The sequence below is a fragment of the Haliaeetus leucocephalus genome, unplaced genomic scaffold (genome assembly GCF_000737465.1).
Source record: "Haliaeetus leucocephalus isolate CR32 unplaced genomic scaffold, Haliaeetus_leucocephalus-4.0 Scaffold317, whole genome shotgun sequence".
NCBI classification, from domain to species: Eukaryota; Metazoa; Chordata; class Aves; order Accipitriformes; family Accipitridae; genus Haliaeetus; species Haliaeetus leucocephalus.
In genome coordinates, this window is record NW_010972753.1 from 5,371,469 (window position 1) to 5,394,557 (window position 23,089).

Sequence of the window (23,089 nt, forward strand, 5' to 3'; positions counted from 1 at the left end):
AATTCCTAACTGTTATCTGTTTAAATATCATTTGCCAATACCAACACCTCATTCCTGTTTATATTTGCTACTGGCATTTAGGCATAAAACTTCTGAGTAACACTGGTATCAGTGCTACTCAGAACTTTATCCCTGTGCTGAGCCAAACAGAAGAGCAGTAACAGTCTGAATACCTTCCCTGAACAGGAACTTTCCGTATTTCTCTGGTAGTGAATAGAGGGAGAACTGTGAAGAGTGAGGACAGGAACTGAGGAAGCAGAAAAAGATACAAAATTCTAAAATTCAGTTTCATTAATCTAGATCAGTACAGAATTTTACTTTCACCAAAAATGGCAGGGTAAATGAAAATGAGATCATGTCCAAAAGAAAAATACGATGTTCTTTAAATGGAAGAACAATAATAAAAGCTTAACACTCATTTCTAATGACTTTACTAAAACATACCGTTTTGTTTTCAAAGCCATGCTAGACTAACCGGCTGCACAGCATGAGTTCTGAATCTGAGCGACATTTTACATCTTTTGTTCTAAATTTATTAAATGAAAAGAAGTTGTGAGTGCATCTTATGAATCATATTCCTTCTTGAGGCAATTTCAATCCATGTTAGCTACAGTTCTTGAAATTACTTTTTCAGTTTTGTAATTGCATTTTTCCTACTACTTATATTTTGCTGAAGTTTGTCTCAAGAATTATTCATCTTTCTGAAAAAAATCTGCTCTAGTCTGAAAAGCCTTTTAGAAGAACACAGACCATTCATGCTCGAAGCACAAAAAAACTCCCATTACTAGACTTGCTCTACAAAGTAATATTACTAAAGTATACAGCAAACCTAGAGTACACAGAGTGCTTAGGAAGTAAAATAAAAAAAATTTATGCAGATCCCAACTTTTTTATATACACTTTAAAAAAAGCAGTTGCTATTAATAACATGTATTGGGACATTCATGTTTCATGACTGCTTACCTCTAGATTCTTACATTCAGGATGTCTTATAGTATGGAAATAATCCTACCAGAAAGTCATCCAGATACTGAACTACAGTGTTCTCCTTTATCAGGCACAGTGCATAACAGATTCTCCAAATAATCTATTATTTTCCCAACTGTGAAAATTATTTCATTGTACTACTGTAATACAAAGATTTAAGCTGCATTTAAAAGATGATCCTGCTTACTAGAAGTATCTTTATTAAACCCTATGGCCCAAGAAAGATGGCGAAAACATTCCGCCTCTCACAAAAGTAAATATCACCTATTCCAGCTTCAGCACTCAAATTCAGCAACTAGTCCAAAGCATTTATTATTATTTGGGAACAAAAAAACCCCAACAAACAAACTTGGGCAAGTTAAGTCCCTAGAAACTGTCTTATTGGGAAAGGATTTCAAAGTTTTTATTTATACATATATGTATATAAATTGAAAACTATTCAGTGAATTACATGTTTGTTACATTTTCTTGAATGAAGAAGTTACCCTATAAGCAAGGACTGCTTACCAGGTAGATGTCGGTCTAGCTTCTATAATAGATGTGGACAAACTTCCATTGCCTCCAGAGTCATCTAGAGATTTGGCTACAGTCCTCCAAGGATACCAAGATTTACTGCATATGAAGCAGCATGAAAAAGCAATGAGATCAGTTGTAGTGAGTAACAACTCATACACAACTGAACAGCTTTCTCCACCTTTCTTCCCACTCCAGTCAACTCAACTGAACTAACTCAACCTATTAAAACAATTAATAATAAAAAAAACCCAATCACTTTTTACTACTTTAATAAACTTATCCTGCACAATGCATGGCCCACTGAATACCATACCACTGTGGAAAGGAAGAAAAAAGGGTAAAAAGGGGAAGGGGATACAGGACCAGGAACACCACCTCCCTCTTCTCAGCACACATAAGCCAAATGATCAGTTCAAGCTGTAACAAAAATGCACCTTCATGTGAAGCAGACTTAGAACAAAAAAACCAAAGCTGTTCTTGTATGAACAGTACTAAATCAGGATGGGGATTTTGCCAAGTTCTGTCAATACTGGAGTTAGAGAACGTGGTTGTGGCACTGCAAGAAAGCTGACTGTCAGCTGAGCTCAGAAGGCACACCACCAGGAAGAGGTCAGAACTGAAACTGTACTTCAAACTCCACGTCACTTCCCCACATGCAATACTGTTCTCTACAAAAATTCTTTCTGAAAACTATGACGGACCAACTGATTATAGGCATCCAGCTCTTTATCACTTATATGATTATACCTTCTCCGTTGATGCATTGGTTACATGCTTCCAAAGGCTAGAATACCCTGCATACACTGCACGCCAATAGTAAAACATGAGAAGACAAGAAGGGAATTAGCTCAGCCGACAGATTTAGAAAGCACTTTATTAGATAAGGTATTAATATCTTTTGGTTTTCACCTAACACTGTGGTTTTAACAAATAAATACAATTTCGGCCAAAGTCTACATTACTACGTGATCACATCCCAAATTCCACTTCCGTATTTCAATACTCAAGCAGATGTTAAGGTGTATAATTACTGTGGTGCTTCCTACAATGACTGCAAACACACAGCAGAAAAGCTGTTAAATAGCAACATTCTTGTAAATAAGCTTGAGTAAAACCATGAAATTTGAAGATGATGATTCAAACAGAGTTGCTTCTCGTGAAGAACTAACTAAGCAAAAATATGTTTTTTAACATCCCATCCCACACATGCCTACTATTTAATAGGTATCTGCACCCAATTATAGCCTTGTAAACATGCCTGGCATGTGACCTGGCTGCAGATGCTATCACATAATCTCACCTCTAATCCTTGAGCAGCCTCTGGAACCACTGTTGGCTTAAATCCAAAGGTGCCTGCAGTAGAATATTAAACTGACTGTAAATGGTTTAAAGTCATCACGTTATACTGATACTGGGAATAATAAAGCGAACAATTTGGTACACTAAGTTTCCAGTTATTTAACTGTTCAAATAAACAAAAAACAATTAACTCATACCACAAATGTCAGAACAGTCATATCAATCCAACTAAGACTTTGGATTGCAGCAAAGGAAGGCAAATACTTTTATGGTAAGGTGACACCTGCATAAAGATTTGCTAGGTAGAAGATCTTAAAACCTCAGAAATATGAGAAACTAAACTGTTATAACAGTGCCAAGAGGGCAATTTTTCCTCACAACTATCTTCAGTCACACACTCACTCTGTTTAAACATGATGTATGACAAAAAACAAGGATTACTCTTCCCTGAAACAGTCCAGCTAAAATAATTTTTAGTATTACGTATAGCTAAGAACAACTCTCCCACCTCACAAATCACAATGACCATTTGCTACAGAAGCTTTTCTATTTACAGGGTGATACATCCCACAGCTTTGGGACTGTATGGTTTCACATAGTAGGAAAGACAAGTACAACAGACTTTAAAGATGTTTTGCAAGTTCATAAAGACATACTAAGTTCAACAATGCAAGAGAAAAGCAGTCAATATTTAAAGTTGAGCTCAGCATGCTGCTGTCAGTGCTCTGAATGACTGGCTACATCACTAAAAACACAACTTCATGGTTAGTCAAGCTGTCTTATGATGAACATTTGTTCACTTGTATAAAAGAAGATCAACAGATTCATAAAGCTCCTGGATGGTAGGAAGGCAATGTGAAACACTTATTGTGGTATAGAGGTATACAGCAAAATAAAACTAAAAATAAAGCTGACAAGCTATCACTGCTGACCAGCTAGTCTCTTATATTATGGTAAATTTATACAAGCTCACCTAAGAACTCTTGGTTCGACATCTCTGTCCATTTAGCCATAAAATAGTTACGCAGCCATAGAATAGTTACACAATGTGTCATTTGATGGCCTAGAACAGCTCGGAGTACTGAAATGCAATGTAATTCATTAAAGCCAGCATGATGAGAATGCTATTATCTCACATTGATGAAATACGAGTGTAAAGCAATGAAGACATTCCTCCCTCTCTTCCCCCCATCAGCTTAAACTTAAGCAATGATTGGTTTCATCCATGTTTGAAACTATTTCCACAGAGTCTATAAATGAGGAATATTGTGATACAATATGGGCTGTCTTCATCACGCAAAAGCAATATGTAATTCTGAGGTAAGAGAAACCTGGATGGAAAAGATCCATTTTTGGCACAACACTGACATTGCCTAGAAACGTGACTGAAGCATAATAAGGTTTCATCTGTGGTCTGTGAGCAAGCACGTTAATGATACAGGTTGTTACTAAAATTCAAAAAGTCTTAATCAGTCACTATTCCCTCTTAGGCATGTATTCTGTGTTGCTTTGTGTGCTTTGGCATTTGCTTTTTCTCCCTTTCATTACAGTCTGTCACCCTTGTGAGCCATCAACATCTAAAAGGACTAGTGTTATCTATTTACTGTTTTTCCTCTTCCGTCTATGACAGAAGACATAAAAAAAAAGTCACAGGAACAATAGAAACAGTTTAGCGTTTACACAGATTAAAAAAAAAATCAGGCACTGAGACACCAAGTTGCCAGGTGGAAAAGGAGTTAGAAGTATTGCTCTACAAAGACCTAACATTTTCAAAACAAGTCACACGCTATTCTGTGGCATTGGTCATGATTAAATTTCTGTCCTTTAAGGTAGGACTAGTATCTGACAATAAGAGACCTTATTTATTCCACTGCTTTGGAAGCAAAAGGAGTAAAAGTCATCTCTACCCTATATACAAGTCAAATCTCCACAAAGTAGAATTTATTTTCAATAGCTACATGGTACATTACACCAGGAGATACTGAAAACTGAATGATAATGAGAAGACTGCTTAACTGGAACGATGATACTCATTTTAGCAAGTAACTCAGAGATTCTTGGCTAGCAATTCCTCTACTGAGCAGATCATAGAATCATAGAATGGTTTGGGTTGGAAGGGACCTTAAAGATCAAGTCCACCCCCCCTGCCATGGGCAGGGACACCTTCCACTAGACCAGGTTGCTCAAAGCCCCATCCAACCTGGCCTTGAACACTTCCAGGGATGGGGCATCCACAACTTCTCTGGGCAACCTGTTCCAGTGCCTCACCACTCTCGCCATAAGAAATTTCTTCCTTATGTCCAATCTAAACCTACCATCTTTCAGTTTAAAACCATTGCCCCTCATACAGTCACTACAGGCCTTGGTAAAAAGTCTCCCTCCATCTTTCTTATAAGCCTCTTATGTATTGAAAGGCCGCATCAGATACTAGAAAATACTTAATTAGGAATTTATGGTTCTCCCACTCCAGAAAGCAACTAGAAGCGGCTCTCGCTAAACAACAAAGTTACAAGAGAAGTAAGTTTTCAAGGCAGTGAGATAGTTCAGGAATGATGCTACTATGCAACAAGTCCTAATTTCCAGAATTCTGCAGAATACTAGGTGCAACTAGAAATTGTAAACACAAGTGAGTTTGTATGCCTCACAGATAATCCTGAGATTATCGCAAAGCTATGCGGACGATGAATTGGCTTTCTTACCAGGACATACGATCTACAATTATTGACCGAACGTTTGTGAAATATAGGCTGTGGCTGGAAACAAACCTGCAGTGAACCAGCATACTGTCAGATTTCCTAATTCATAAACTGTAAGTGTTGGCCTTGTTAAAAGCAGTTTTATAAGGATGTAAAATTTTTTTGGCCATTATATCCTATTTGGGGAATCAAAATGAACCAAAAAGGATATAAGAAAACATGAAACTGACTATATACTACAAAGCATAGGAAAAAAAGCCTACTGCAAATCCATGGATCATAAACTTCAGCATTATTTATTTTTTAAAGTACAGTCTGCTATTCATATTTCCATGTTTAACAATTACTAGAAGCTGAGGTTTATATTAGAGGGAAACTGAGCTAACAAACTGCAAAAATACTGGACTATTGTTTAATACACAAACTGTTCCAGAAAGTGAGTTTCCTTCTCAGAAGTGTGAGATTAACATTTCTCAAAGTTGAAATGTCTCAGAGTATTGCTATGGATGGAGAGTTATCTGCAGGTTACCAGTATGAATTTCAACCAGCTCAACAGGAATTTAACACTGTTCTAGCCTACAAGATGTTTATAGCTCCTACACAAGGTAAGTGATTCTCAGTATTAGCTCCTGCTCCTACATTACAAATTCATTGCTACACTTTGAATTTGCTTGTAAGACGTTAAGAACAGGCTTTGTTGCAACATATATTTACACTGGTCAAAATACAGCGAGTCCTTCCACAAGAGACTTCCACAAAATGAAACACTATACTCTTGCAGGAATTCAGAGCAGGAAGTACTCACTAAAGCCTGAAGTTTCACCAAGTCTGAAGACAACAGTCATGATTTTAAAAAAATATGAACCAAATTGTCATTTGGTTTACCTACATAGAACTTGTAAAATTTCAGAGTTAACCACACTCATAAATCAACTGTTACACATTCAACTGGCTATTCACATAATTAGCCTAAATGTCTCCCTCACTTTTCACTTTGATTTGGGCTTCTCCCTATTAAAAATATTTGCTCTAAATAAATGAATTGCTATCAATAAATTTGAAAGAGACAATTGACCATTTACAGAGTAAAAGCAACATAATGACATTAGTCATCTGAGCCTGCTGATACTTCCATAAAAGGCACACCACTGCACTTCATGCATTCAGGGCTATACCAATTGAATTTTTAACCAGTTATTTCATTTACTTGGGTGGCTTAGCAAACAATTTCACAGTGAAGTAAAAGCTTGGCCATCCTCTCAGATCCCGCTGAAGTAATGCAAGAACTACAAAGTTTAAATTCACTCCTTTTAGTCAACCATACTATGAATTAGCAATAGGATGAGCAATTTATGACAACAAACTTTAAAACATAAAATCTAATTCTCTATACAACCAAAGAAAACTTGAACTATTTGAATTAAGCTATTCTTAAGGTAGAAAGAGGAGAAAAAAATTCTAAATCAACTGTTTAAACATCAGGTTTCCTGCTTCTGAAATATCCCTGACAGACTTTTGTGATGGATAACAGTAATAGTGCTGTAAACAACAGTTAAAAATAACCAGGCTAGGACAATTTCTCTGTTAAGTCTCTGATGGGTTTTTTATATGAAAAACCTTGAAAATACTCTGTATTGAATACACTGACTGGACCAAAGATTTCTACTTTGTTGATAACTTCACATATGGAACAGCGTTACAGGAGAGGACGCAGACAATTTCTGTAACACACCGTCTCAAACTTTCACATTTTTCTGCACCAATAAGAAAATTACTGCAAAGCACATTTATACGTGTAAAGAAGTATTCATTTTCCTGCAGAGATGAAAGGAGATACTAACTGCATTAGTTTCAATTTAAGTGACCTGTGTAAATTTATCAGCGGACCATATAACTGACAACAGCGCAAAAAGCAACATCTACTGCAAAGACTGCCTGCATGCTGTATTGACTACAACTCATACCCCAGATGACCAGTTGAGAAAGAAAAGAAAATGGTACTGGGAAGCAGGAACACCTATGCAACACTGTTTCTGGCCTGACTACTACTAGCCTCTCCTCACTTTGGCCACCTTAAACTAGAAGAAAAACCCTAGATTAGAAGGAAGTGGAATTGAGTGAGGGGATGAGAAAACCTCATTTCAGGATCCCCAACAAACACGTACTGACTGATGGATATATGACTCTACACAGAGGAAACAGAGGAGGGAAGTGGACAGGCGCATATAAATGGGAACAAAAAATAAGACAGAAATAAGGAGAGAGCAGAAACAGAACAAACAAGGAACTGACAGGAGTCAATACAGAACAATGCAAAAGATTATCGACAGCACAGAGAAATACGAACCATATACTCCCTACATACCACAAAACATCAACTTCCACTTTTGAAGTTTTGAATTAAGCTTTGGTGGCCTAACTGCGTAAATTTCCTTGATGTGACTAACTGCTATAAAATATGGTGGACAAGATATGCAGCATGCCTGTCTTTTCTACCATGCCAGGAAAATTTGTTAAGATAAGGAACCGTAATGTGAACCTTGCCTATTTTGTGGTATTTTCTGACAAGTCTTTGCATGAACACCCACCCATAAGGGTGTCACAAAATCAGGTCATATTAAGAGGTTACACGTAACATTGTGTTAATTGTATTTATTTTATCTATATATGTTTATGTCAATATAACATATTAACACACTGAGGTTATCTATAATCATACGTGTACATCTATAGATGCTTGAGTGTGTGCCATAGTTCAGGAACTGCTCTACCCAATTTCCTAGCAAAACAGAAAAGATACCTTAAAATAAAAACATCATCTGCCAACAACATACATACATACACACACACATGTATGTGTATGTAGCTATATATATGTGTAAATATACAGCTGTCATATAAGCCCTAGATGGAGGGTCTTCTCTCTCTTATTTTAAGATCTCAGCTTAGCCCCAGACTGCCTTTCTGGGGAGATGTGCTTCAGATACTATACAATGCAGATATTTAAAAATGTTTTCATTCTGCACTGGCTTCAGCATTCTCTATAAAGAATACTAATAGGATACAAAAAAAGTCTGGTAGAAGGAAATCCATGAGTTTACCTCTTTCCACAAGCAAGGTCTATGTTGTAACTGTTGCAGTGAGAAGCCTTGGTAGTATAAGGCAATGTTTAAACAACTGACACTCAGATAAAGCTGTAGCTGCCCTGCCTGTGGAACTGCTTCAATGGCAAATCTCCATGAGGAAATCTAGATATTTCAGACCCACTTGTTCCATAATCTTCGGCCAAGATTAGAAATAGAACAAGCCCAAAAAGATAATGGAAACGCCGGAATATGAATACAATTGTTCATCCTAAGATGCACTGATGCATTCCTGCCAAAACCCTTGTATAGCTTCAAAGGACTTGAACAGTATCCAATAGCTTTACTTGATAAAAGCTTTAGAGTATCGTCTTCCTTACAGAAAGCCTGGCACCAAATCAGGTGTTTTAACACCAGAGAGGGCAGGCTGAGAAACTACAGATAGCAGCAATAAAAGGGCAGCCACCAACACTGAACTTTTGCACAAATGATACTAATTTCCGCTTCATATTGCCAAATAACTTTCATGCTCTTTTGTGTGCTCTGAGCAGAGGACAGGATTGGAAACTGATTTTTCTAACAATTTAACATTAAATTAGAAGCTTTATGAATTACAATCACTCATAGGTCACTCGGCTATATAACAGCACAAACTGATTCTAAAGACCATGCTTTACCTCTCTCTCAGAGGCTTTCAGTCATGACTTTGGTAGGTTAAGGAAAACCAAGTTTGCAGTCCTGACACCTTGGTTACTCAATGACATTGTCTGCAGCGGCAGGTTGTCAGTATTCAGGTCATCAGTCATAACTTTTGTTTATTTTTGTTGGTCTGGTACCAGGCCAGAAAATTTCAGATCCAAGTGATGAGATTAACGCAATTCCTGGCTGAAGCATGCATGACTTTTTACATACAGCTGAGTATAAAAAGACCAATTTTGTGATTATGGAGCTAGAGCCCTCTTTCACAGAGCCTGTGATCACAAGCTATAGCAGGAACATGTTAAACAACTCTGTGGCTCTGTGGCTTTATAATATCAGGCTTACAGTATAAAAATTAAAGGGAAAGGGGTCCTTTACTACTAGCCAGTCTTTCCACAGTTGACACTGCATGGCTGTCTGATGGAGAAGTTGCAAATTTCACTTTCATCAGGTACAGCTACAGAAAAAAAATAGGTATAAATCTGAATGAGACAAAATGAATGAAGCACACTTTCTGAAACTTTCAGGAATAAGCAGTATTTTGCTTTTCAAAGCCTTTCACCCAAAAGTCTGTATTCACAATTTCCGTTTTTAAAATACCTTATTTTTATTCTATATGACAAATATTCTTCCAAATGTAAATTAAACACTTAAAGCAATCAGCATCTCTCTAAAGCCAGATCATTTCCACACTGATCTGCTGTACTGTACTCCATTAAGGTTGGTAGGATAAACTGCGCTGATTTCATTTCCCTTTTAGGAAGCTATCCTCATAATCCTGCTTTAGAAGAAGAAAAAAAAAAAATAGGGCTCAAAGGCAGCTTCAACTTAAAATAGTTACTAGCTCATTCTACTCTCTTTAAGAGGTTTGGATTATTTCACTTCTCTAAAACAAGATGCTGTCCAGCAGCTCAAGGTAGGGGCATCCTCCAAAAGCACTGTCCTTTTTTGTTTTAACAGACCTCTCTGTTCTTACCGGACATACGGGTCTTGTGGATAACTTGGTAAAGCAGTAGCAAAAGAACTGCTTGAAACATTCTTTACACTACACTAAAATTGCCCTGGTATTTGCGCTGTGCTCAGTGCTATTCACATTCACAAGAACAGAGAGTGCAACAGACATCCACCCAACAGTTTGAGTGGTTGCAGATGCAAGCTGCAAGAATGCAAAAGTCTTTCTTTCACCTGATATGGTAGTTTCTTTGCTTAGATGCTGCAGCAAAGGACGAGATGTGGTATGAAGTTAGTTCTTTAGCCAATCTCCCAATTTCTTTACTGTTAAGAAGTGGCCATGTCCGTATGTTTTGTAGAGAGTAACAATATGGAGCATGCACAGCTCTTTATTTAGACACAAAGAATTTCAATCTGAAACACAGGTCTTTTGGTCTAACTCCCTGGAGTCTTAGAGAAGCATCATTTGCTGAGAACACAGAGAAAAAAAAAAAATCACACTCATGTACCTTCCCACAAATCAAATGCAGTCTTGTATACAACAGGAAGTTAGACAGCAGAAAAATCTAAAGTTTAAAATAATTTGCAGTCATCTCCCTGCCAGCCAAACACACTGCCACCAGAGTATTCCCCTGAAGCCAGTAACTGACAGACAGTGTCTGCCCTAGACACCAGCAGCACAAAGTGACAGATTTGTACATTTCAGAACCAAAAAAGCAGCTGAAAGCAAAATTAGGTTAAAATAACATTGTAACCTGATGCTTTGATTCTGAAATCATAGCACAAGTAGCCATACCCTCTGCTTAACAAAATAGCCCAATGACTTCTTCAGAATTCTCACAAGCATTAAACACAAACAAATCACAGCTCTAAGCATTTGCATGACCTGGACACATGTGTATGCTTCGGGTTTTCTCTGCTTTTAAAATAGAGGGAGTAGAGGGAAGAAGCTGAGAATCTTTGACATTTATTGTACTGCTTAAGCACAAGCCTTATTCAGAAGGGTTCCTATTTCGTTCTCCATGTCACTCTTCCCCCACAGGATGGAAAACAATGCTATACTTCTGGATAATTAAACATCATTACTTTATTTAGAAACCGAATTCAAACGTATCTAAAAATTAGATATAAACATACTTCTAAAATGCTATGAATAAGCATATTTTAAGAATAATTTTGCCAAATAGGACTGTGTATTTAAAACTTGGAATGCCCAGATGAGCTGAGCAATACTGTAACAGACCTGTTAAGTTAGACTATACACCATATGAAGACTCTGTGTTCCATCCAACTGCTGGAGAAATGTACAAATTAATTATTTAGATACCTCTGTAAGATGCCTGTTCCTTTGACTCAGCATCAGATTTAAAAAACAAAGATAATTTATCTTTTTAAAAACCCTTGTAATACAAAAGTAATTGATTCTTACCTTAATGAATATTTCACATCACCAGTTTTCCATTACAGTAAACCAAATTCAGTACTGTTTAAAGTTTGGGGTTTTTCTTGGCTAAAAAAGAGTGGAATCTTTTTACAAACCGTATTTACCTGAGAACCACAATCAAAAGAATCCCTAGTTACCAGATTTACGTAATAGTATAGTATTTTAGCAAACTTATCTACCAGGAAGGATTACTAGGCTCCTTTCAGGATATACACAAGACCTTGGATACTCGAGGCCCCCTTATTCTCCATTACTGTGTAAACAGTTTAACCTATGGGAGCTACTATTAGTTCAACTATCTTATTAGATATTTTGTTTAATTTTCAAGTTAATTAAAAATAAATTTCACACAAATTTGAACCCTTGTAAAAGAAAATGTATGTTCAACTCTCTGTACGTACTTGCTCAAATACAAGATCCCTATTACTTTGAGAATTTGTCAGGTTTCCACACCCAACCATTCACTTTGATCAGAAGAGCAACCTTCTACATACTTGAAAAGTAAATTAACTGGACACAGACAAAATACTCTTCTAATGAGACACTGCCTTTATAATAAACAAATTTCCAAGTATGTGTAAGAGTAAAGACATTCTTTGTGTAGTTATACACGCTCAATTCAACTGAACTGATTCCAGAACAAACAGAAACTGCACATAAAGAAGGACAGGCATACATTCAAGCTACAAGTTCAAACACTGTTGTATTGACTACCTACTTATTTATGTCAAAGTATTCACTATGTACGCCAAACTTGCCAATAATTGAACACCACTGTGAAAGAATCATAATAAGAATGCTTAAATTGTATGCAGGGTAAGAATTTTAATAATTACAAAAAGCAAATTTCAAAATTCAAATGATTACTTTCAAATAAGAGCCAAAGAATTAAAGGAAATCTCATTACTAGAATTCAAAATTACATGTTCCCAATTTACAGAACTGTTCATACAACTGTTTTTACCTAAATAAAATTGAACTTTCGAATGTGTTTTACATTTTCAGTCAGTTTTTAAATTACCAGTGTAAAAAAACCCTGTGTCTTTAGAGAAGACTGTATAATAGAATAGACATAACCTAGGCTAGTCCGGGAGTCAGTAGGAAGACTTAACTTACTAGGAAATTATGTAATATTAAAACTTCTGATTAAGGTGCTATCGAATGCTATTTCCAGAAAAAAGTAAGAAAAGAAATTCTTAAACACCAGAATTGCAAAAGAATTAACAGAACAAAAAAAACCCCAACAAACCCCACACCAAAAATTATAAACATAACTCCACCCAAATATCAAGCTTCATAAAAACTTTTGTAACAGGGAATGTAGGGCTGCAGTCTACTTCCCTTCTATGCAGGGAGACAAAAATACATAGTTATAAGGGAAAAGAAATATTGAACATCCAAATCCATCCATTTTTTCTCCAGCATATAGTGTCACAACTGAAAACACCAAACAAACAACAGCAATCCCAGAAAAAGAGACGGGGTTTTGCTACTGTTGTTGAACTCTGAAAAACATCAAAAATCAAAACAAGTGAGCATTAGGCACAAAAACTCTTTAACTTCAGGAAATAAGTTTTGGAGGAAAAAAAATCTCTTTGTCCAGTGAAGTATTTATAGGCATAAAATGCTCAGCTATAGCACAAACTCTAGGTGTTTCCACAAGAGAAAATTATCACATAGGAAGTCTCATCTGACTGTTTCATAATCACTTTAAACCAGCAAAAATACAGTAATTCTGCAAAAAGAATTTGCTTCTCCTTTCCTCTGAACACTTGCTCCTCCCAATGCACCAGCACAAACACTTAGGGACCAAATGGTGAACTGAACATTATTAAAGCTGAACTTTGATTTACAAACCCTAAATAGTAGCTCAATCTGGATCAGCTCCCCAATTCACCTCAAAACCCCATGAAACCTTGTGCCATTATCAGATACAAAACACTGAGACAGAAGTGGGCAGCCAGGGGTGAGAGGGAGAAGTGTTAGATCAAAATGTCACAGTGAGATCACGCCAGATCTCAAAAGCAGACTCTCACTTTAGGCAAGACAGAAAAGACTATTACAAGTTAGACTATCCCATTACAAAAGCAGTTCAAGGCATAAATCTTTGATTCCATTTAGCAGATTTCCTTCTGGGACACAAAAGCACCTCACAGTTGCAAACAACTATGCAACCAATAGTTCTGGTTGCAACCAATATATCTGCTTGGTCATACTTTACTCAGTGTTTCGGACACTGAAGAAAAACAGGTAACATTGCTAGAAGTCTTATTTTCAAGGTTAAATGACAGAAAATCAGTATCCCTTTGAAATCCAAATTACCTACATTCAAGCAAGCCAGGAACCTAAACCTTGGAGAAAGCTTGATTGTTCCCAACCTCCCTGAAAAACTGCCTGAGTCTTCATTTTCTTTTTCATTTGGAAGAACTGGGAAGAGTTCTTAGCCTTGACCACAGGACCAGATTAGTTGTGAATGAATTTCAGGGATTAGCAAACAAGAAGAATCACAGAGAAAATAACCCAAAGAGCACAGCAAACTATGCAAAATACCTATATTGTGCTTGAAAAATGTTAGTATTTTAATGAGAGATACATAAAAGTAATATGAGTTTAATCCAGTGTCATGAAAGAATTAAAACAAACACCTAAAAAGAAGTTTGCAATCCTCACAGATCCCTCCTGAAAAGTTACTCAGCAGAAAGTTTTACAATTACATTAATATATTCAGAAGTTACTCATCTTTGACTATCTGTAACTTATTTCATAAAAATAACACAAACTATATGTAGTCAAATATATGCATAGCAATAACCTATTATAATTCAGTCTTGAGGTTTACACCTTAGTAAACTCATTTAATGCTTAAGCATTCTTTTTTTCATAGCTAGCAATGTACTTAACTGTTAAAGGACCCCTAGTTAAATACTACTTAATACCATTGCAATACAACTTTACTGCTTTATTCCTGAAATAACCACACAATACTTCCTGAATATTGTAAAAAATCCAGCATTTTTTTTGTAGAGCACCTGCCTACTGGATAGTCTTCTAGTAGCATTCTGTCATACTGTACATACTATCAGTTAACCAACCAAGTTGCTCCTACTATATAACATGGGATCATCGCTACTCATGAACAAATTATCAAAAACATCAAGTTTTTCTGATTGCCTGACATTTCTTATAGTTTAATAAACATTAAGATTATTTACAATTACATAACATGTTTACATAATTCATAAATTCTACTATACACAGAAATAACTTACCCTGCAAGTTTAAGTATACCATACACTTGCTGGGAAAACAAAACAACCCCCCCCCCCCCCAAAAAAACATCCAAAAAAAAAAAAAAAAAAAAAAGACTCAGAAAGCACACAAAAGAAAAGTCTTAGCAAGTCTAAATGCATTGCCCCTAAGGATGTAGTTTTCATTTTCTGAACAGACTAAATAGCCTGTACCATAAATAGTTTCATTTAAAAATGACTGCAGCTTACATAAGCACGTGGTAGTCATCTTAACCATTTTTACTGATGGCAATACAACCAACAGTGGCAAAAAAGGCATATAAACATGCTCAGTTCAGAAAGTAGCATTTAGGAACTAATTCAAAATATCAGTAGCCTTTGCTATAAACTACTACTAACAAAGCTTAAACTCAAACACTCCGCGAATGGACAAGTGGATACAGTAGACCAATGATTATGCTCAGGCAAATTTATTCAGAGTACCCCAAAGCAGAAATTCGCCACTGTCATGAGCGCACAACTTTTACTGTAAAACATGCCTGTAGTTTCCAGAATCTGTGTTCTATCACATAATAAAACATAAGAACAAGACATACTAAAATGTTAATGTCATAACTACTTTCTTTCCTCCTGAACCAAAGACTATAAATCAAAGAGAAATACTTAAACCTTTTTCTCCCCCCCCCGTCTCCCCCCCTTCTTCTAGCACTCCAAGTACTCATGAAACCCTTACCTTTTGGACCTTTCAGAAAACAAGACACATTAAAAAATTCTTTAGACTTCCTTACAGAAAGATGGACTGAACAGTGATCTGCGATGTAGATTTTAACAGGAATCAAGGAGGGGACACACACACATGACAGAAAAGGACTGGGTTTTGTTTGGGTTTGTTTTGTGGGGTTTTTTTAATGAATTCACAGAAGAAGAGAGTCAAACTTCTTTTGATCCTTTCCTGCCAGTTCCCTAACACCACTTCCCCTTCATCCAGTTAGAGATACCAAGTCAGTGAACAGCAATTCCCACCACGACTGCTTCAGTGAGCCCAAGTCTGGCAATAAAAAGTTTTCTCCACCTCCCCCAACCACCAGAAGAGTTAGCAAAATCTTGTCTTTGAGAAGATATGGATTCCTCAAAAGGTAAGAGAAGTAGGAGTTCTTCCCTCATCTTCTCTGTTGTTTCTAGGAGGGGAATCCTCCATCAGACTGAAGACACCTGTCCAGTCCACTAACACTGTGTTTTGACCTCTCACTAATGGATGTACATGAGAACAAATGGCACCAGGACTTCTGAAAATGAAAAGCCCAGAACTAAACTGTACAGATAAGAACCAAACAACACAAGCCTCTGTGACCTGATCACATCTTGGGTAACATACGCTCTTAGGAGACTTGCCATGTGTTTTTGTTACAACTTTTACAGAAAGTGGTCTCAGTTAGGGAAAAGCAGCTTTCAAGTGACTGGGTGTTGCTCCAGAAATAGAAGTACTGTTTGTCACAGTACCAGCAATGTCTGTGTTGTTGGTACTAGTGCCTTGCTGAGTAACAACAGGAAAGATCAGTGAAGATCCCTCAGTGTCCGCATTACTATAGGAAGATGTCATCCAGTTAATGGTACTAAAACCATCAAGACCTGCTGTACATAGTTGCTAATAGCAAGTTACTTTCTTGTCTTTGGAAAACTTTTTAAAGGTGTCCTCTACAGAAGCCACTAATCCATCTCCCTCTCACGGAGCCCTTCTCCTAGATGAAGGAACTTATTTCAACACTTCGGTGACTTTTTTTTTTTTTTTTTTTTTTTAATACAGTCGAAGATCATTTCTAAAGACAGATCAAAAAAGCTGATCTTACTTAGGTCTCTCTTAAGCCTAAGGCTACCTTCAGCCTCATTTACCTCAACTCCCAAATCTAAAAAAGGATTGGCAGGTATAACATTTACTTGACTTGGAATTTTCTTTAAAGCAAAAGCAGCATTTACTGTACCTAGAGAAAGGGCTTCAAAAGCAGAGAGGCAGGTTTCATTTAAGAGGGTCTACATTCTGCCATTTATAAACTTAATTCCTCTGCAACAGATATGGTAGCAACTGCTTTCCCCTTCCGTCCCCTCTTCCTTTAAACTGGATATTCCAAGAAAACAATAGTAAAAGAATATGTGTGTTACAGGAAGTGCTAATAAGCTCAAACCAACACAGAAGGAAGCTGGATGCGATCAGGGACTTATCTCACTGTCACTACCCGCTACTGAAACCAGTACACATCCAAGGCTAACCTCTTCAGTACAGAAGCAAGAGAAAGTACAAAACTGCATACATCATCCTGAATGATTATTCAAAAAGCTCAAGCTCACAGCACATGAGGCATTTTCAGATGAACAGCAAGATCTGCTTTGAAATACCTGTATAAAACGCTGATACTCAGGAAGAAGTAACAGCAAGCACACTTCTATAACCACATTTTTACAATGCTGCCCTAACACAGCAGGAAATGAAGCACAGACCCAGACTAAAATAACTGCTACTCCACGCTGTCCATTTGAAACCTACTAATGAGTTGCAAAACCCACACTAATCTATGAAAGCACTGACAAAAACATCTCTTTTTAAATATAAATTCATGCAAGCATTCTGAGTTCAGTTACAACACTTACTCGGCAATTCCAAGATTACTAAAGTCACATCTGTACACTACCAGGTCACCTAGCAGCTAAAATTCGATTTGTACCAGGAAAGGACATATAGTGGCATTTCAGTAGAATTATGCGGAAAATAATAAAAAGTTTTTACCACCTTCAAGTCAGCAGTGCGAAGAAAGACGTTATTTGATGTAGAAATACTTGCTAGGAGAAATTTATTCTATTAAAGTTTTTTGAGCAAATATGAAGCAACAGAGTGAAATTGTACCACATTAACACTTTGCCTTACCTGGACATGTCATTTCTGATCTGACATTAGCAGGGTTACAGCGAGAACTACTATTCCATCAAGATAATCTTAAGAATTTGAGGAAAGGCAGGCAGATACATTTCAACAGCAATGCTCCACAAAAGACCTAGTGCCTGGCTTACTACTTCTGCAAGCTGATCTTCAAGAACATGAAAGCCAAATTTTACATTCCTTTCATAACTTGCACAACATCCAGGTAAAAACACAAAACAAAACAAAACCCCCAAACCAACAAAAACCAACCACCCCCTCTACTTGCTCTGAACTATTATTGATCCCATGCCCAAAGCCAAAAAAACCAAAGAAGAAAACAAATCCCTAACTCTTTCAAGTGCTGTGAATAAATGTCCACAGCTTGAGTTAAGCCAAAGTATACAAACTCCCCACAGAACAAAAAGAATTGTACTTGAGGATTTATACCAACGTGACAAATGACAAATGCCATGATGCTATGACATACATAGAAATAAAACAAGCCTTTCGCTAGCTATTTTCAGTAAGTTGTGACATTGTACACTAGTATGCATTGTTCAAACAGATGAGAGTTCAGGACAAATTACCTTAGAACATAACCAAGGAAGGGAAAAATGAAAGCTTAAAGCTGTAACAAGATTAAAACACTAGCACTGCTGTGGATCTTGTTATCAAATCTGCTAAGAAACAGTCAACACTAAATACATTTTAGAAAAGTATCTTTTCTTTTTTTTTTTTTTACAACCTCCAAGACAAGTACTGATAGTATTAGAATTTTTTTCTAAAAGTATCCCTAGATCAACCATGATTTCACAGAAATTGATCCACTTTTCAAATTAATATACACTTTAGTGGATACACAATTTCATTTGAAAGCAAGCATTTCATTAAAGCATACTGCGTGTGGAACATGATTGATTGAACATAATCTGCTGAAAGGTGTTTTTAAGAAAACATTCTTAATTACCCACCAGCAAGCCCACACACAGGTAGGAAAACTTCTATACTTCAGCTGTAACAGTCAGGTTACTGAACACTACTATAGCAGAACAACCTTTATCTCTATTCTGTAGCTTTACTCTTTGCTTATGAAGCCATCCTGCTTTATACAACCCTCTGAAAAGACCAAAATAAGTAATTTTCCTTACAAAAGAGCTACGTTAGGACAAAACCTGGTAACACACTGAAGATGCTTTTAAAATACCACTACTTTAAATTCAGGCCCTGAATAAAATAAAGCCCACCTGGAATGCAAGAACTAATGCTTCTTAAGAACACAAAGCTGTATATAACCTTAACAGAGATGACATTTTTCACTTTCATACTATAGTGCTATGCTGGCTATTATGAAACAGTACTTGAAGAGGGAGAAACATTCAACCTAGTAATCAATGGGGTGTAAGAATATTGAAATGTTAGTTCCACTCTGACATTAACTGAGATAGATCACAGTGTGATCTATCTAGTACAATTAATCTTCAAAAAGAGAAAAAGAAGAAAACCCCCAAACATTAAGAACTCGCTGCCCATCCTGATCTGTATGGTTAATTAGCAACACTGTAACTTTGTCTCACCTTCTTATTACATACTGAATTTTGCCAGATGTATTCCAGCTCCTCATTGTCAATAAAAAGGCTTCAGCGATGTGTTTTCTGGTAGTTGGGCCCATGAGTCTCCTGGATACTTGTACCACAGTGACAGCTTTTAAGCACTGACCGACACAGCACAGAAGTCACTGACCAACTATCCACCTCACACAGAATAAGAGGTACTCGGAATGGATACTCAGTACCCCAGAACCATCTACACTATCAGGTCGGACTTACACCATTTGTCTGAAGCTGGAGAGACAAATTTGCATAGTATTACTAGCATATTCACAATTTGAAAGCCTTTCAAAGGACAATTTTGACTGATACTTTAAGGTTTGGCAGAGTACAAGAACCTATCCTAGAACTGTTTTCAACCAACACCTTCAACATTTGCATACATGAGTCTAAACAAGTATTTCAAAACTCTCATCCTTCCATTTAGAAAGAATGTTTCACACATGGCGAATTGGCACCATGACATCACCAGACAAATCAATCAAAATTCAATCTCGACAAAACGATTCTTGGTCCTTCACGAGAACAAGACAGCTAATAGCCCTTCAGACAATATTTTAGTCTATTATGCTCATACAGAAGTAACAATCTACAGAAAATTTACATTATATAGGTAACAGAAGGATAGGTCCAACTTGCAAAAAAAGACAAGTAATACCAGAAAAGTTTGGCAGGGATTTGAAAGTAATACCCTAATATCAGTTTACTGCACTAGGCAGCACCACCAATTTCCAGTTTAGCTTTATTTTTCTGTTTGAGTAAAGACAGTAACAGGGACAGGAAAAAATATTGCAAAACCACAAGTCACAGATATTTCTACCTTGTAACTTGAAACACTTGCAGTCAAAAGTAGTCCAAAAGGTGCTTATGAAAAAGTCTCGAGGCTTTGTATCAACTCTCGCTTAGTTTTGCTATCCATTTGCCACCTGCCTTTCAAATGTACCATGTAACAAAAATAACTCTTTCACTGCAAATATCTTTACTCACATTCATGCACGCACACAGGTGCATACACACCAGGCACTGCACCTACTTCAGTTCACAGCAGTGGAAAGAAGAGCATCATACAGACGCTCCTAGAGCAAAACATGTCATACCATAGTTGAGTTGGATGACTAAGCATACATGATAGACGTAACATTATCCAGAATTTACTGGATTCTATCATTTACTCAGCGTTTGGACCATCACTAGAATATCTTTGGTGTCAAACAAGTAAATCAAAGGCTTCTGCTTGTATTGTTAGCGATTCTGCTAAAACACTGCTGCTGTAGAAGTAATTTGAACTATCATCCCACTTGAAGATAAAGCTCTTTGAAAAATAACTCAATAAAACATCTTCCTAAGTTCCGTATTTATTATATACTGCAGTGCGCAAGGAAACATGTAACTCTGACCCTAACTGAGAACACTTTTGCAGGTCATACTTTGAGGCTACTTAATGCTATCTAAAAATGCATAGAAAATGAATCACCACAGGTTTAAAGTCAGGAGAAAGCATCTACAGACCAGTGCAACCGAAAACTTAACTTCATTGAAGCACTACATAATTTTTGAGAGGGGACAGAAAGAGGCAAGCTGTTAGCGGATAACCTTAAGAATCATGTTAATGTATTCTCTTGGACAAGTTCAAAGGAATCCTTTACCATTAGGATTACCATTTACTCATCTGCAACTCAATGGACAGACATCAGTACAAGTGTATCACCAAAGCTGGGTGGAAAAGAGGACTCGCTTTCACAACACCTATTCAACTTATCTTGTCTTCCTCAAGATGACAACTAATGGAAGGAAAAAGGAGGCTCAACGAGATCCAGGAAACAACAAGAAAGAATGGACACAGATCTCATGGATCTCTTTACATTTATCTGCCATCACTTACAGTAAAGGTTATGACCCAAGCCAGGTGAAAATACATCATAAAAGTATAGTTTCCTTATAAGCATCCATCACGGTTATCCAACTCACTGTACCTACCTAAACCAAAAGATTTAAGATTTAAGGCAGACTTAAATGCTGACTTTATTATCCTTTACTAATGCGTGTAAAATTTAATACGCTAGCAATTTTATGGATGAACCAAGACAGTCTATATATACGTTAATACAGGGTTTTATGGCATTCCTCAGATTGCTGCTATCAACTGACACCATTTACAAGACAGGACAAAGGGCAGGCTTCAACAAATGTTGTGAAATACTTTATTTTTAAGAATCCTGTTCCTCTCTCACTACTAAGAGGAAATGAATTTAACATTTCTTCTTTTTACATGAAATATGCTAACTGAAAATATACTTGAAAAGGGGCAGAAGTAAGTATTGCTCTTCTCACAGATCTAGAAAACAAAATGAAAGCTATCAGAAGAGACACTGACCTTTGACCATGCAGGCTTTACCTGTAAGTTTTAAGAGTTCTTTTATACTAAGCCCTCCCAAAACAGAACTGGTCAAGTGGACCTGTTACAGAACATAAGCCTATAAACAACTACTACTCAATTTTGTAACAGTGAACACCAGCACTAAAAATAACAGACGCCTATCAATACATCAGACGGACGGGTTGGCCTATCCACTCGCAATATTTATTTAGAACAGAAGAGGGGAAAAGGAAAGCTACTGCACAATGCCAAGGTGAAAAATCTTGAAACGTAGTTATTATAAAAGCAATTATAAAAGCATTACAAATAGCTATCTTTTTAGCCGATTTCTCTATTTAGCTAATATTTACTGTGTTCATCAGCTATAAACCTATTAATAGACTACTAATAGCATCTTTACAAGTTAGATACCACTGAAACCTTCAAAGACAGTTTTATGCATATTTACCTGAACACAGTATCCTGCTTTAAGTTTTTCCACTACCTTCCAGTGTGGCATACCTGGGCCATTCTGGGTTTTTTGGTGACAGGGATTCTCTACCCAACTCCAGAGTATAGTTACTCTCAAGCCATCTATGCAACTGCCTTTCCCTTCCTTGTTTTCTCCTTGCTAAAGCAAGGGAAAGAACAGCCAATATCGCGTTACAAAGTCATGTTTGAACAAGGGGAAAACACACCAACTGCACAGTCAAACGCTAACACTGGAGCAGTATCAAGCCATAAATAAGAGCAGCATCCTTCCACCATATCCACCCATATTAAAAGGCAAACCAAAAGAAAACCGAAGCTATTCTTCCCAACAGCCAATACAAACAACCGATAAGATCTCACATCTGACATGAAGACAAGATTCTGGACAGAGCGCAACTAAGGCCTTCCTACCTTTGGGGGCCTTCTGTCTCCAGAGCCAAGCCACAACAGCAGCATCATCATACTGCAGTCAACATGTCGAAGAGGCAGTGGCAGCTCTCTTACCTGTGAATTTCTGCCGGTTTTTTTTTTTATTTTTTTTTTTTATTTTTTTTTTTTACAACACAGCAAGAGCAGCACCTGTGGCCCAGCAGACACCACAGCCGCCCCCCTCAGCGGACACCCTCTCAGGATCCCCGGGCGGCCAACCTCCCACCCTCTCCGAAAAGCTCCAAAAAAACAAAGACCAAAGTTTCCTCCGCTCGGTGCGTGGGAGTGCGGCAGCAAAACAGGAGCCAGGATCAACACCAGCACCCTCCCAGCACCGCACCCCTGCCCCCGCACCCCACCGGACACCCCCC

The 23,089-nt window shown here is 37.2% G+C and overlaps 1 protein-coding gene across 1 annotated transcript in view; it reads right to left on the reverse strand.

Moving 5' to 3' along the window:
• TAB3 (TGF-beta activated kinase 1/MAP3K7 binding protein 3) overlaps positions 1-22,720 on the reverse strand; it is a 46,286-nt gene extending 23,566 nt beyond the window's left edge. The window contains exon 1 of the mRNA XM_010571318.1: positions 22,701-22,720. The gene's annotated coding sequence lies outside the window, so the exon portion shown is untranslated. The remainder of the gene's footprint in view (positions 1-22,700) is intronic.
• Between the last annotated feature and the right edge of the window lie 369 nt (positions 22,721-23,089).